We start from the raw sequence: 16,324 nt of genomic DNA on the forward strand, positions 1-16,324 counted from the left end.
GGGGGTATTTATATGTAGGCATAAGAATTTTGAAAGGTCTAAAATATGTATATAACAAATTAACAATCATGTGATTACAAAAAATTGTCACGATCAAATAAAATTTAAATTGTATATTTTTAAATATAAAAATTTGTAATTTATTTTAATTTTTATCACATAAATTAGAAGAAGAAAAAAAGAAAAAAAAGACTCTGGCTATGTCATCACTCATTACCTGAGAAAAGTCCATACAGTTTACTTCTAGATTCCTAATTTATGGTTTCGTTTTATCATTAATTGTCTATCAAAATGACTTTCTTATGTTCAAAGTAAAAGTAAGATCTGGATAGGCTCGATTTTTTAGATTATATGTATGAAATTAGATAAATTATTATAAGAGCAAACTACCTTATTAAATAGATATTCCTACCATATATACTAATTTTATCTCTAGTTGCAAATAATACTTATATTGTTATTTTTTATATTTTATACCATATATTCTAAAAGATATAATTAGAGCCGTCAATATGGGCTAGGCCCGTTGGGCCGGCCTGGCCTAATCCGGAATTTAATAGGGCTGGGCTAAGATTTTTGGAGCCCATTTAAGAAAGGGCTTTTTAGCCCGGCCTGAATAAGCCTGCTAATTTGTGGGGCTTGAGAAATATAGGTAGGGCCGGCCCATGGGCCAAATAAAAATAATTAAAAAATATAATATATTATTAAAATTAAAAATTAAAGAGAGTCCAAACTCAAAATCTATTTAATATTTAACTAATTGAATCCGCATATAAATTGCAGATGAAAATCAAGATGTTAAGACAACCTTGCCACAAGCTGATTCAAATATGCTTGATGAAGATGATCATGAAGTGTAAGTTGATTCAGATATGCTTGATGAAGATGATCATGAAGTGTTGGATATGCCATAGATTTCATGATGTGTTAGATACGCCATAAGTTTCATGATTTTTTTTAAAGAGTTTATTTTTAACTTTTTTATGGTTGGAATATTGTCACATTTTTTGTGTTTTAATGTGACAAAACAATTAGGTTAATAATTCTATTTAGATATTTATACTTTTATTTGAAAATACAGTTGATTTAAGGGATAAGGGTCTGAAAAATACCCCAACTTTGGTAGGATTTGTTGTTGCGTTACTAAACTTTCATGAGGACCTATTACCTCCCTAGACTATTTAATACCGTATTTTAAACATATATATTTGCCCACGTGGACATACAAAGTAATGCAAAATTATAAACAGTAATGTGTCCACGTGAACACATATATACATTTAAAATACACTATTAAATAATTCAGAGGGTAAAAAATACGGTATTAAATAGTCTAGGGAGGTAATAGGTCCTCATGAAAGTTTAGTATCGCAACAGCAAATTCGACCAAAGTTAAGGTATTTTTTAGACCGTTATCCCTAAATATTATAAAGATAATTTTATTTGTGGATTTGATTAACAAGTAGTAACATTAACACCATGTAATATTGTTTTGTCTCTATTTATGATAATATTTTTAAATTATATTTTATAATTTATTTTAATAATTATAAAAAAAATATAATTTTAAAAAAAGTGGGCTGGCCCGGCAAGCCTGTAGCCCACGTACTTGTGGGCTGGGCCGACCGTTTTCTGGCCCACACCAAAAATGGGCTAGCCCGGCCTGACCCGTAAAATGTCAAAACCTGTATGGGTTAGCCCAGATGGGGTGGGCTAGCCCATATTGACAGCTCTAGATATAATCATATACCCAAATTTCTCAAAAATAAACTGATTAATTATCTTTATATTTAAACACCTAAATTAATGATAAATTAATAATTTGAATTATTTATATCTCATAGGCCGTTTCTATTTCCTAATTCCATCATTATCTCTCATCCCTCCACCCCCCACCCCACGTCTTCCACCACTTCCACCATCTCTCTCTCTCTTCCTTTTTTTCTTTGTTACTTTTGTTTCATTGTTACTCCCTCTGTCCCAATTTATGTGACTTACTTTCCTTTTTAGTCAGTCCCAAAAAGAATGACACATTTCTATATTAAGTAACAATTTCACTATAAAATGTCTATTTTACCGTTAATGAAATGATTTACAACCACACAAATTTTTATCATTCATTTTGGACCACAAGTTTTAAAAGTCTTCCTTTCTTTCTTAAACTCCGTGCCGAGTCAAACTACCTCACATAAAATGGAACGGAGGGAGTATCATGTATCTTGGGTAATGTACTTATATATATATGATAGAGTTTATATCATTTTAAATTTCAATTTAAAAAAGTTTTACAATTAGGTCCTAGGTCTTATATTGTATGATTTTGTTGTTATTTGTTCTTTCATGTTCGACCATTCAAAAAGTCGAATGATTTTAATAAAGGTACAACACATTAATATTAAAATACATTATGTTTCAATAATATTCCATCGATTTTATAATTTTCGTAATCAATATCTGAAATCCATAAATCTGAATGCCTCAACAATATGGTGATATTCGTCATTGTGAAACAAACTCACAACTGCAAGAAGAAGGAAAAAAGGATTGCAGACAAGAAGATAAAGTTTTCAATTAGAGAATTATTTTAGATTTATGATTTTATTATTTTAGGAAGATTTGTTAGAGTTGATACACTAGGGAACATGTAAATCTGTTAGAATTCTTAATTAATAATGGGAAAATTACGTACCTAAGCAAACTTATACTACTTAATTATCTATTATAGCTAATGTTTGTTTATATTACCATTCGCAGCCATTTAATTTCGATAATTACGTTTTTCAATTCTCCTTATTTGTATAACCGTGTATAACATTCTTTTCCTTATATATAAATGGTTCTATTCTCTCTCTTCAATCACTTTCCCTTATTTTCTCCTTTATTCTCTCAATCAAAATTGATTTCAAATTTAGAAATTTTCTCTCATTCATTCTCAATTGTGATTCCTGATTTATAGGTAATTGTTTTATAGTTAAATTCTCTTTACATTTTATTTTTTCTGTGATTTCATCATTTTCCGATTTGTATTTATATATCACTGGAATTTTTTTGATTTTTCAGATTTTCAGATTTGTATATCTAAAGATGAAGATGGTGAAACATAATTTGTATAAACTTTTGAAGTTTGGATCTACACTATTTTGTATATTTTCATACAAATCTATTTTGTATATACGAATTCAGTTGTATATTTATGAGGTAAAAGGAAATCTCATTTTAGTTTTTCAAATAAATTACATTTTACTATATTTTTTTGTATTTTGGTTTGGTTTGGGTCAAATCTGTTCCCATAGTTGTATAATAATATATTGTATAATTGTTATTCAAATTGTATAATATTATTTGTATAAACCATTCAAACTCGGATTTACTGTTGTATATTTTTTTGTTTTCACATCTACTCTTAAGGTTTGTTGTTTGTATAAATTCATATATTTGTAGACACATTTTCTCTAAAAACTATCCCCTCGATAACGTAGTCAATGTAACAGTTTGCATCATCCCATTTTCCAGAATGTATTACCAAAATACAGATGGAAGACATTCCTGTATAGACAGAAATAACTCATGTATATATATACAAACACGAATTCAAAAATATACAAACACACATTCAACAAACAACTTTTCCACAAAATAAATAATGTAAAATTATACATATATAAAATATACAAGTCAACAATCAAATTATACAAGTCCACATATCAAATTTATGTCAATTATACAACTACAAAAGTGATTAGTTAACTTATACAAACAACTTTTCCACATAATTATTTACACCCAACAATCAATTATACACATACAAACACTAATCCCATCAAGTCTAATTATACACCTACAAGACACTAACCCCATCAAGTCTAATTATATACATATACCGACACTAACTCATACGATTCTACAAATAACGTAAAATTATACATATACAAAACATACAAGTCTATAAACAATCATTGATGAATATATTTATACAATTACGGACGTATACTAGTTGACATAAACTATAGTAGATTATACAATTGAATTCTACTTTTATACATTTACGTACTCAAATTGCATATATCAAATCGTCTCTCTCGATCAATTCAAATACAACTGAAAACAGTTTCTTCAACCAAAACTCCAATTATCAATCAAGTAATTATACAATCAGGGATAAAAATTAGTTAATTCTTGATCTATTAGAATAATTGCAAACAACTGTTAGAATGAAACTCCAATTATTAATGGAGAATTTATACAATTACATTTACAAATCAGTTCTATTGTTCTGTTTTTTCAAGTTCCTCATCTACATGAATGCAAATCAAAAACACGAATCAATGCAAATCAAATATATGTTTCTAGCCGAGAAAACTAAGTTGTCGCCGAGATTGAATCGGATGTACGAAGATGAAATCAATTGGATTGTACGAATAAGATATAACTTTGTAGGAAAGTCTAACGAGCTAATATTCTTTGAATTAAGAGATTTTATACATTTTCCTAGCCGAGATTGCCGCCATTAGCTTTCAAAAAAATTGAATTCAATTTTGTATAAAACTTTGAAAAAAAGAGAATTATACAGCCGAATGCCGATCATCGCTATAGCAACTTAAAAATATAGCTACGGTTAGTAATTATGAAAACTTTAGCTAAGGAGAATAATTAATTTAATTATGATAGCTATATGTGAAAGTTTCCCATTAATAATCAATTACTCCTTTAATTAAGGATAATAATTACACACTTAATTCAAAATTAATAATACGTATATCTCAAATTTTTTTACTGTCGGATACATGTATATGTCGAGTAATGATACATGTATCCAAAGGTCGAAATATGACATAAAAAATAATATTCTAAAATAACGTGAATCTCTAGTAATTAGGACCTAATCTAGCTAGTGGGTTTATATAGTTTATAGGCTAGGTTAAGGTTCAATCGTATGATAAAGGATATATTTGAATGTTTTTCATTAGAAAATTATATTATATATATGATTAAAATTGTTTTATTCATTCACTTTTATTTATTTATGTTTGAATTAACAAACTCCTCAAGGAATAGTCATAAATAAAACGATTCTTTCAACATGCCACTCCTTTTTCATTATAGGGAAAAGGGTCGGATATGTGCCTTAACTTTGCCATTTAGAGTTGATATATTTTTCGTTATGAAATTGACTCATATGTATCCTTATCGTTATACAAATGTCTCACATATAACCCTCCTGTTGCAAAAAGAGCTCACATATACCTATCATCTAACGGAAGTGAAAAAATAGTTTTAGATTTATTTTTTGACTTTTAATTTTTAAAAAGTTTAAAAGTTAAAGGTATATTTTAATCTTTTTCACACATAAAATTATTTTTTGACTTCTTTGATTATCATTATTTGAGTTTCTTATTCTTTTTTTTCTTTCATACTTTAGTGTAAAGAAAAAAATTTAAAACTAATTTTTTTCCAGATATATTGTCATTTAGTTTCTATATATGTAAAATAAATAATTTGGTGCATCTATAATAAATTTTACAATAAAATTGAAGCATCTATTTTTAATACACCAATTCAAACAATGTATCAAAAGTTATTTATGTATAATTGATGCAAACATTATTAATATACTCTATTTAATATTATTCTTACGTACATTATACCGAACGAAGAAACGTGAATGGCTGGGATGGACGGCTTCACAAGTGTGGACGGTTACGACTCAGGAGCCGAAGCCCCAAGTACTCCAGCCTGTTCAACTCACATACGTACAGCTGCTCCCACCTCCCAGCACGGATTGTGAGAAAATTTATAATACCAGATACTACGTACTACTTACTAGTTTTAGAATTGACTTCCATTTATATAGAAATTATTATATTATATATACAATGGGAAATGAGTTTTTGGTCAAACTTACAATCTTTTGTTTCACAATAAAACTTATTTACCAACTTTTTCTTTCAAATAAACGTTTTCTTTTACTAAAAAACAAAAGAGTTAATGATTTTAATTTATTGTATTTTTTAACTTAAAGGTGTTCATAACTTGGGTAAAAAGTAAGAACCGACTCAAATCGATTATTAGTACTCCATTTCATTTGATTAGATTTAGTTTTACATTCATAAAAATTGATAATATTTAGTTTTATTTTGATTTTGATTAAAAAAAAAATCGAGCTGATCGACAAATTATATGCATATTATATTTTTTATGAAATTTTTTCAATAGTATTATATATAATTTTATCAAAATTTATTTAGAATTTAATTATGAAAGTAAAATAAGACTTCCAATTAGAAAAAGGATTCAAACCTTAAGAGTTAAGACTATTCCTATTGAAAAAAGAATTAAGACCTTAAGACTATTCATATTGGAAAAAGGATTGAAACCTTAAGACTATTCCTATTGGAAAAAAGAGTATTTTAGAAGTCGTTATTTGGTAAAGTCATAACTAAATTCATAGTTATTCTAACAAATATCAACAACATTGGAAGAATGAAAGATTTTTTAGGGCCTCTTTGGAAAGCCATTGTGGTAATTGGATTTGGTGTAATTAGGTGTAATTATATTGTCTGTCATGTTTGGTTGGACATGTAATTACTTGATCAGCAGGTAATTAGTGTAATTGGCAGGGGTAATTACACTCTCCAATTCACAGGGAGAGATCGTGAATTACTGGTAATTACATCGTGTAATTACCAGTTGATTACTTTTAATTTTGTTCTTTTTATTCCTATTTTTATTTTCTTGTTTTAATTTTTTTTTATTTCTATTATTTTAAGTTCTTTTTTTAATCTTATTATTCTAAAAATTTCTAAAAGTTTATTTTATATTTTATTATATTTCATTTTCTTCTCATTTTCAATCTTACTTCATGTGATTCTATGCAATTTTTAGTAATATCTATTTCTTTATGTCATGCTTATATTCTCATTAGCATAATTTTATATTCATGTATGCTGTGTTGAAATTTGCGATAAGAGTATTATGTTAAATTTTTTGTTTTGAATTTATAACTAATGCTATATTTTCAGTTTTAAATTTATAACTTATGTTATATTTTCAGTTTTGAATTTAGTAATATTGAATTCACATTACAAGTCATTTTTTAATTAGACTTGATAGATTATCTTTTTGTCAAATATTTTAATAATTTATGATATTTTATTTATATATTAATCTTTTTATTAAACATGCATTTCACGATGTTCGTAAAAATTTAATACTTTTGGTTTTCATGATCAATTCAATTGAAATATATTAATTAGAAAAAATATAAATCAATTATTTTTTCATAATATTAGTTAAGAACGTATGTTTATTAATTAATATATTTTCAAAAAATAATAGATATCTTAAATATTTAATTTAATATCATTTATAATGTTTCTTATTTGTCTAGTATAAAATTTAAATAATTAATTTTTACTTTTAAAATTTAATATAATTTTATGATTGCAATTGTGCATCCGAAAAGAACATGTGTAATTACACTGTGACATTCAAACAAGAAATGTGTAATTATAGTGTAATTACACTGAGACAACCTAACAGGTCAATGTAAGAACTAGACTGTGTAATTACTAGGCTATTAATTACTACCCTAGTAATTACACCATTTCCAATTACCAGGTGGCTTTCCAAACAGATCCTTAGTAAAATTTCTATATGCCCTTGAAAATCAAGAAAGGTTATCACATTCTTTTGGCTAAATCTTTGAACTTTTTCACAATTACAGTTCATTGTGTCCATTTCAAGAAAAAGATGATCGTTTGAAAGGTTACCTTATGATTAGAGAAAGATTTGGAACAAAGTAATTTGCCAAAAATTAAGGAGAGAAACTCATTTATAGTTATATGAGACACATCCAAAATTTGAAAGTTCCATGTGCTGCACTACTTTAAGTCGTATTTAACATAATATTTATAGAGGAATATTATACTTAATATTTATTAGTTAGTTTTTACACAAGATATAGCATTGTACAATTGGTTAGTCAAGATTTTAATTAGAAGAGGTTTACGGTTTCTATTCTAGTTATCCACATTTTTTAAAACAATAACTCATTGATTCTCTTGGTATATATATATCACTTATTTTTCCTTCTCAATATTCGCCCGATGCAGCAACTTGCGAGGGGTTGTGCTTTGCTACTTGCTTAGGTTGACCATCTATCAGAGAAAAAAGAACGAACGGATCTTGTAGGATTCCCAAGAAATTCTTCGATTTCTGACACAAAATTTGAGAAAGAAAGAAAGACTTGTAAAGTTTATCTTCAAAATCAACTCTTTGACCATTTAAAAAGTGTATAAGGAAAATTTAAATTTTTAAAAAATAAATAAATTGTGTCACATGTATTAGAATAGGGGGAGTTTTTAATAATTAAATCAAAGCCCCATATGTGCCATTATATAATTCCATTAAAATGAGGGAAACTTTTAATCGAAAAACTAATTTAATGAGTTATTGGTCAAGAGAATAGAGATGGAAGGAGAGACAATTTTAATTCAAAAAATGGAAAAGTGTGAAAGTTGTTCCTAAATTATGTGAAATAGATCACTTATATCTTCTATTACTTTAAGTATTAAAAAAGCCTCCGCTAATATTCCATATATTTCTTAAAAAATGATTCTTACTAAAAAATAAATAAATTATGAAGATCTATAAATTGTTGGTGAAAAGACAATTATAATTGAAGAGTAAAATATCACAAGACGAAGTTGTGAATATTTCGCCGTAAATTCTTTATTGATTTAACAATAATTTTCTTGACTTATTTTCTTCAAAATAAAACCGTCAATAATATATTGTATGACTCGAACAAACTATAGACAAATTATTCAGCTTAAAGCTAAAAAAAAAAATCTTCCTTCAACAAATAAACTCTTTTTTTCACTATCATTAACCTCAATTTACATGCACTCTATAATATTCTTCACACACATCACATGATAAAAATGACTGTTACTTAAAAGGTGTTAAAATTCTTTTCTTAAAATAAATAAGTTGGAAGCTACTTATTAGAGTAATACTCTCTACGTTCATCTTTACTTGTTTATTGTATTATTTTGGAATGTCTAATAATATTTGTCCAATTTAAAAATCCAATGAATATTTACTCATTTTGTAGCTATTTACCCGTGATTGGCACCCACACTAACCCTCCGGTGGGAGAACCATTACTACAACCCAACTAACAACTTAACTAAAAACTAAGACATTTAAAGATACTGAAGCAGGTTTAAATGACTAAAAATGGAGTCCCCATAAACTCCAAAGATTTAAATAATTAACTAACCAACTAATGCGGAAATTCAACCCCTAGAACCTGAAAGTCATTATACCAAAACTATACTAACGACAAGTCTAATAACAAGGGGTACAACCCCGAAACTAAACAAACACCTTAAACAAATAGTCTAAGTCCGAAAAGAATGGACTTAAACAAGAGAGATCCATGGCATCATGAAAGAACTGGCTCACCCTTGAATCCGGTCACGTTCAATAGTCACCTAGATAAGGTCTATCAATAGCCACCTGAAGATGTCATGTACTCAACGAAAAAAGAGCAAGTAGCAGTATTAGTACACAACCACAATGTACTGGTAGGATCACGCGGTTATCCCAATAAGTGAAACACATGCAAGTAACCACAACATTATAAAACAGGCATATACCAAACATATACAATATTAGACATCTTCTCAGGATCAATGTAGCATTCCACGTTCTCAATAATACACATTGGTTATCATTTTAAAGCAACATAGAGTCTTCCAATATCAATCATCATTAGATATAAACGTAATCATCACAACTAGATACACAACACAATTCAATGGTCCTCTCACGGAACCCAATTCAATGGTTCACTCATGGAACCTAAACTGTTAGTATACCGGTGTGTGGTACCTGATCCAATGTTTATGCCGGAACGTGGCAACCGATCCCATATTTATGCTAGAACGTAGCAACCGATCCAAGTTAGTGTGTCGAAACGTAACACCCGATCCATTCAACAAACCGCAATCACAATTACAATGTATATTCTAATAATCATACAACAAGAGGTGATTCATGGCATACAATTATTCAATTGTCCTCATTTACGATTAGGGTGATCAATAATGTAACATTTGCATACATACATGCATTATAATGAGAAATTACAAACATATATCACACCAACATGAAATCACAACCATCACCTACCTTGAATCCAAGCTTGAATCCCCTAAGGCACTTGAATCTTCCCTTTCCGGATTCTTTCCGCTTGTTCTAGGTCTACAAACAACAATTTATACGCAAGGATCAACAATCAAAGGTCTAATTATTCGGTTTATAACAAACCCAATAACCCTAGACCAAACCCTTGATCCCCATACCTGGATTAGGGATTTTTCCACCATAATTTCCAGATCAAAACCCTTTCTCAACAATAATTACCCATGAATTTACATTCTACAGACAAAAAAATGGATTCGGGGAGTGAAAACCTTACCTTTAGCCTCAAGAATGGTGAAAAACTGTCAAGAAAACCCCTGGGGTCGTTCCTTAACTCTCAAAGTCGAAAAGTGCAGAATAAAACATTTTTGCAATTTATTTATGACTTAAGTCGCGACTGCCACGCCACAGTGGAACCCAACCCGCCACAACTGCCCCTCCCTGGCGGGATAAATCCCTCTCTATCGGCTTGCACAGAACCAGTGAGAAAAATTAAGAATTCCAAACCCTCATTTCACAACACGCCTTCATCCCATGACACATTGACACTCAAAAAATACTCTTTCACGCTAAGATCAGTTTCGGAAGTTCTACTCATGCGAATTCAATTCCGTAAAGTCGTATGAGTTCCTCAACGTCTTAGATATCTAGTCATGTGATCAAAATTATAATTAGATCTCTTATTTGTTACCAGATTTCCCTAGACCTCACTAACTCCAATTTCGTCCAAATCTAGACTAGGCTAGGAAATCCAAAGTAACTACTCAAAAGTTTTCTGGCCCCAATTCTTTCCTCATTGGCTTTTCTATAACGATGGGAATATGTCGTTACAATAGATACCAATTTACCCATCACTCGTTCCCGAGTGACAAACTAGGAGAAAAGGGCTAAAGCAAGAATAAACCAATATCTGAATCGTCGAATAATTGTGGATACTTGTCCCACATACTTTTTCTATCGACTCTGGGCAAGTAGAAGATTAGATTGGATACTTTTCACCTTACCCTGGACATCTTTCACCAAATCAACTCTCAAAGGTTTCACATCTTCAACCTCAAACCAACCAATTGAACACCTATACATCCTCCCATACAATGCCTCAATGAAGTCATCTCAATACTCGAGTGATAAATATTGTTGCATGTAAACCTAACTACAACAAAAGCTATTCCCAACAATCACCTCAATGAAGTCATCTCAATACTCGAGTGATAAATATTGTTGTATGTAAACTTAACTACTACAAAAGCGACTCCCAACAACCACCAAAGTTGATCGTACACACGTCTACAACATGTTATCAAGGATCTTGACACAATCATCATGACTAATCCCTTTTCACATAAGCATGATAACATTCTAAATCAATACTCGCTACAATTAGAAGTGAACCTGAACCAATCAACTCACACTCATAATACCCAAATAATCATAGTTCTTACCAATATCTCCATCCCACAACATAAATTCTCATGAGCTTAAGTTATAAAAAAATTGATCTTTAGAAATCATATACTCTTCGAGGGATATGTCCAAGCATACAACCCCTCCAACAACACTATCGAAATGCTAGATTTAGTAATTGTAGATTACCTCTTAAGAACAGTAGAATTGGACCCAATGATCCCCACATTTAACCACACATAATCGATACATGACCTCGACGACTAGAGGAATATTAAGATTGTCGGACAACCACAAATACACATGGTAGATCTTCTATAAATTCTCAAAAGCAAGGTGGTACATGTAGAACCACTAAAATACCTTAACAACTCCAAGACAACACCAACTATGTCATTCGAAAAAACAAAATCTTCCCAATCCTCCCACTCAACCAAGAGAACATCGCAGGATTTGGTACCCATGATCCACCACTAGGGATCCACCCACAAGAGTGAAAACATACTAGAGCATAACTAGTGAATCATACTCACAATAGTAACAACCATCATAAACATTCCGACCTTTTACCTTATTATAAATCAACACTTTTAAAAATGAAACCTTTCTTAGGTACTTAACAATCAATAGTAGTAAACTTATGACTCAACCCAGGTGTAAGTCCTTTCAAATGCTCAACACCGGATGAATTGATCCTTTCTCACCTTTCCAATTCATACCTTGACAAAATATATCACAACGAATGTAGACTTACAATGAAAACTATGAATTGTAAACTCAACCGTATAACACAATTCCCTTATCTATTAACATTAGCTTATACCTTAAAGATTTTTATGAATTCATGGATCTTCGCTTATCATTAATCGCCACTCAATCGTACTCATTACTAAACTCAAAACAAAAACAAAGCACTTATCATCACACTCGAGCTAATGTCTATACACTCATTTCTCATGTCTTTTCCAATAGTTTTTAACCAATCTGACGGACTTGTGATACTATTACCATAGCCATAACAAAACGAATAAAATCATGCGTTTGTGAACCCAAATATCTACCCCTCTGAAGATACATCTTTAGCCTTAAGAATCAAATAAAATATTCTTGCTCTCGCCTCTCTCTAAAGGTTGTACTACATCCCACTATTTTTCTTCATTATGATCCTAGCTCTTTTAAATTCTATTTAAGTGTTTTCCCACCATCTCTTAAAACTTTCCACACAACCACGTTACTCACCAAATATTAGAAAACCACAACCTTAGGTATCACAAGTCGTATTTACTATACAAAATTACTTAATCAACAATCTCATTATATATATGTATCCCATCAAAATCCACCACGAACTTTTATTACCATTATGCTCAGTCAGCCCTAACTAGCACTACGAAGCCAACTTTTCATCAACACGACACCTCAAACTCAGGTATACTCATCAAATTCAAAGGACTAACCCAATTTTTATACGCACCTTCTTACTAACATCTTCAATTTCTTTCGCCCAAGTATACTCAATGGAACTATGTTTATCTATAAACTTGTCATTTCGATATTAATCCACTCCCTTATGGATTAAGATAAAATTATCAGTCCTGATACTACCCTCCTTCTTCTTAACAAACAAGATAGGAGCGCCCCACTTGGAAACACTAGGATAGATGAAACCTTTATCAAGAAGCTCCTGGTTTTGAGCCTTAAGCTCTCCCAATTCTACCGAAGCCATGCGATAGAGATGAATGGAAATGTGGCGAGTATCTTGTTACCAGTCAATGCAGAAATCTATATTTCAATCCGGAGGCATACCAGGCAAATCAGTAGGAAACACTCCTCTAAATTCTGAAACCACATGAAATAAACTCAATAGAGGGAGACTCAACCTCAACATCCCGAATATGAGCTAAATAAGCCAAACAATCCTGCCCACCAGTTTCCTACCAAGGACATAAGATATGACCTTAGCTGACTTAGGCTTGTACACCCCTTCTCATACTAATATTTTTCTATTGGGGATCTTTAGAGTTCTTGACTTAGTATTACAATTAAGACCGGTATAATAGGGGGACAACCAAGTCATACCTAAGATTATATCAAGTCAGTCATATCCAACATAACCAAATCAACCCAAGTCTAAAAATCCATAAACACAATAGAACAAACACGATATACAATGGCGATTATGACTGACTCTTCAAATGAGGTAGAAATATGGATGGGGGCATCAAATATATCACAAATAATAACAAATACTGAGGCAAATCGCACATACACATAAGAATATGTAGAACCCGGATCAAATAACACATTAGTCATCCGGTCACAAACAATAATAGTACTTGTGATCACTGCATCAGACCCTTAGCCTCTGTCTTGCTCGGGAAGGCATAAAATAAGCTCTGTCATCTTGACAAGCAACCTCATTGCCTGGCTACACTACTCATCTACCTGCATTACCATTTCCCCGCCCTCCACGGCCTCACTGATTTCCTCCTCATATGCCCAGGTTCTCCACAATTTTAACATACCTTATAACTTATATTTGATTGATGAACACTAAATTAGATCGCAAGGGTTAGTTTGGGTATAATTCGGGGTCCATAATTGTGAATAGAGAAAAACAGGGAAGATAGGGCTCGGATTCTGTCTCACCTTGTCCCACTCTAGCGGGAGAAATCCCTCACTGGCGATCTCACCGTGGCAGGAAAAATCTCGCCTAGCGGCCGTGATGGAAATAGAACCCCTGCCAACAATTTCTGGGTTCCTCTCTTTTACATATTTCCCCTAGATTTTCCAGCTATAACTAGGCATTCAGAAAATCCATTTACCTAGGACAATTGTTGTCTACCCCCCGGTCAACCCAACGAAGTACGCACTTTAGTATTCTTTTACATCGTTTCAACACTACCATACACATATCCCCAGGATACACCCAGACTCTCACACAGTTATCAATTGGTCGCAACGCACGTCCAGATTTTTTGCTTACAAACCACATCATAATTGACCTAGACCCTTGTACCTAATCTCGTGATGACTTTCTTTTCACAACAAGTTTCACGACACTCAAGCAGTTACAGTTTGTAGACAAGTCCAAATTCTTTAATTAGTTCGTTCCATAGACGACCATTACTGATAATATCTGCCTTATATTGCCCCCCAAGGCTAGATACCAATTAGAACCTTCTCAGTTCCAATTAACTTGCTTCTGTCCCTTCAGCCGAGATTACGACGTCTAGTTCACTTCGTTGATATACCAATTGGACTCAACTCATACCACAAGCGACAATAGTAGCTAGCGAGCCCCACAAAACTACTACTTTCAATTATAGAACTTGGTCGAACCCAATTCTTAACCGCCTCAACCTTTAACTGATGGTAACTAGACCTTAAATCAATCTTAGAGAAAACTAATACACCTTGCAATTGATAAAAAAAAGGTCATTTATCCGAAATAATAGATACTTGTTCTGAATGGTGACCCTATTCAATTATCAGTAGTTTATACACATCCTCTCTTGCTAGTGATGGTGTTACCACTTTTGTTGCTCTAGTTCGGACTAAAGAGTGAAGGAGGAAAGATACCAATTTTTATCACGCAGATACCAATTGGATTCAAGTCATAGCACGAAAGAGTAGAAAGAAGTGAGTTTTTCCTAAAGTCCTTAGCCTTTCGAAAAAAGTACGAACGTCATCGTATCGTTCCGCAAGACACTACTAGATTCATTTTGGTACAATGAGATCAACGAACCTAGGGCTCTGATACCAACTTTGTCACACCCAGACTTTCATGAGTGGCACCCACACTAACCCTCCAGTGGGAGAACCATTACTACAACCCAACTAACAACTTAACTAAAAACTAAGGCATTTAAAATTGCGGAAGCATGTTTAAATGACAATAAAAATGGAGTCCCCATAAACTCCAAAGGTTTAAACAATTAACTAACCAACTAATGCAGAAATTCAACCCCTAGAACCTGAAAGTCATTATACCAAAATTATACTAACGACAAGTCTAAGAACAAGGGGTACAACCCCGAAACTAAACAAACACCTTAAATAAATAGTCTGTGTCCGAAAAGAATGGACTTAAACAAGAGAGATCCATGGCAGCATGAAAGAATTGGCTCACCCTTGAATCCGGTCACGCTCAATAGTCACCTAGTTGAGTTCTATCAATAGCCACCTGAAGATGCGTTGTACTCAATAAAAAAAGAGCAAGTGCAGTGTCAGTACACAACCACAATGTACTGGTAGGACTACGCGACTATCCCAATAAGTGAAACACATGCAAGTAACCACAACATTATAAAACATGCATATACCAAACATATACAATATTAGACATCTTCTCAGGATCAATGTAGCATTCCATGTTCTCAAAAATACACATTGGTTATCATTTTAGAGCAACATACAGTCTTCCAATATCAATCATCATTAGATATAAACGTAATCATCACAAGTAGATACAGAACCTAATTCAATGGTCCTCTCACGAAACCCAATTCAATGGTCCTCTCATGGAACTCAAACCCAAACTGTTAGTAAACCGGTTCGTGGTACCCGATCCAATGTTTATGCCAGAACGTGGCAACCGATTCAAGTTAGTGTGTCGAAACGTAACACCCGATCCATTCAATAAATCGCAATCGCAATCACAATCACAATGTATATTCTCACAATCAAACAACAAGAGGTGATTCATGGC

Source organism: Solanum tuberosum, unplaced genomic scaffold (genome assembly GCF_000226075.1).
Source record: "Solanum tuberosum cultivar DM 1-3 516 R44 unplaced genomic scaffold, SolTub_3.0 scf00227, whole genome shotgun sequence".
Taxonomy (NCBI): Eukaryota; Viridiplantae; Streptophyta; class Magnoliopsida; order Solanales; family Solanaceae; genus Solanum; species Solanum tuberosum.